General features: G+C 49.0%; 1 pseudogene; it reads right to left on the reverse strand.

Annotated features, from left to right (window-relative positions):
- Positions 1–315: 315 nt before the first annotated feature.
- LOC101273334 (olfactory receptor 10V1-like) lies at positions 316–1,728 on the reverse strand (annotated as a pseudogene).
- Positions 1,729–1,938: the final 210 nt, after the last annotated feature.

Here is a 1,938-nt window from a genome sequence, read left to right on the forward strand (position 1 = left end):
GCCTGTGCGTCTGGAGCCTGTGCTCTGCAACAGGAGAGGCCACGATAGTGAGAGGCCCGCGCACCGCGATGAAGAGTGGCCCCCGCTTGCCACAACTAGAGAAAGCCCTCACCCAGAAATGAAAACCCAACACAGCCAAAAAAAAAAAAACAAAAATAAATAAATGGGGGGTTTAAAAAAAAAAAAGAGTACAAGGGCCTGGGTCAGTAACACTACTGTTACAAAGAAGAACAAACCTGACTCCATATTGAATCTATTCCTTTAGCTCTAAACTTTGTGCTCTGTTGCCTGTGCTTAGTCATGCTGGCTCTGCACCTTTGTAAGAGAATGTTACCTATAGCCTGAAATGTGCATGATGGCCCATTCTCAAAACATCTGCTTTATCAACTGCTGTTATCATCTTATCCTTCCATTCAATCATTCTCTCCTTCACTGACATTCCTGTGCTAGTCCTTATTCTAAGCACTATGGTGAGAGAGGAGGCTGGTTTTGTAGGCAATCTAATGTTCATGATTGGAATCTAATACAAAGTGGATGAATTAGTACTGATTAGCATTTCACAGGCAAGACAGCCATGGGACAGTCATCTCTCCACTCCCTCCTTTTTCCTTTTGAGCTTCCTGTCCTTCAGATCATGTCCCTACTTCTGATTTGAGGAATGTTTTTTCTAGGAAGGAATATTTCTGGCTCCCTGATCAAGTACGTTCTTGCCATAGTCTCCTCACTGCATTAGTCACTTCTTGATTCCTTATGCTATAGACCAAGGGGTTCAGCACTGGTGAGAAAAGGTTGTAGACAACAGACACTGCCTGGCCCTCTTCTGGGGAGTAGCTGGAGCTGGGACACAGGTAGATAAGGGTACAACACACATACTGCAGGAGAACCACCATGAGGTGGGAGGAACTAGTGGAGAAGGCCCGGCGCCTTCCCTGGGCTGAATCCATCCTCACGATGGTGGCCACAATGCAGCCATAGGAGAGGCAGATAAGGAGCAAGGGAATGGCCACAGCGGCCACACTGATGGCACAGAGAGCTGCCTCATGCCTGTGGGTGTCTGCACAGGCCAGGCGCATAACGGCAGGCGTGTCACAGAAGAAGTGATAGATTTCATTGTGGCCACGGAATGAAAGGTGTCTGATCAGAATGGTCAAAGGCAGCACCAACAGGAATCCCAGACCTAAAGAACCTAAAGTCATCTGCCCACAGAGCTGCCAACTCATGATGAGGTTGTAATGCAATGGATGACAGACTTCCACGTACCTGCCATAGGCCATGACAGCAAGAAAGACAGTCAGATTCCCCGAGAAGGATGGAGAAGAACATCTGGGCTCCACAGCCAGGGAGAGAGATAAGCATCCTCCCCATGGAAAGGACGCCAGCCAGAGTCAAGGGAGCAATGTTGGTGGAGTTGCCGGTCTCCAGCATGGCCAGTGCAAAGGGGAAGAAGTACACTGGGGTATGGAGGGAGTGTTCTCACCAGACTGTGAGCCCAGTGGTGACATTTCCAATGAGGCTTCCTGGGTACAACAGCAAGAAGGCCATGAATATGAGGGCCACCACTACCTGGTCTGTTGAGAAGGGGTGGAAGTGGAAATGGACCGCTCCCGTCTGGTCGTGCTCTTCCATTAGCCCTGGTACCAGGAAGGACATCATGGGCAAAGTGATCCTCCTGTGTCCTCGAGCTTGCTTGTGTTAGAAACACAGTTTGCAGTCATTGATTCCTTACCTTCATTGCTTCTTTTAGAGTTCAGTTAAGGTGATCTTGCCTCCTGCACTGCTTAATCTACTAGCTGTGTGACGTTGGAGAAGTTATGGACATCAGGGTTCTCCTTTTAAACATGGGAAGGGTGTGACACACACCTCGGAGAGGTGGTGTCTGAGAGTGCCATGCCCCATGCCAGCCATGCAATAGAACGGTTCTCAACAGGGTTTCCTTCC

The sequence above is a fragment of the Orcinus orca genome, chromosome 8 (assembly GCF_937001465.1).
Source record: "Orcinus orca chromosome 8, mOrcOrc1.1, whole genome shotgun sequence".
Taxonomy (NCBI): Eukaryota; Metazoa; Chordata; class Mammalia; order Artiodactyla; family Delphinidae; genus Orcinus; species Orcinus orca.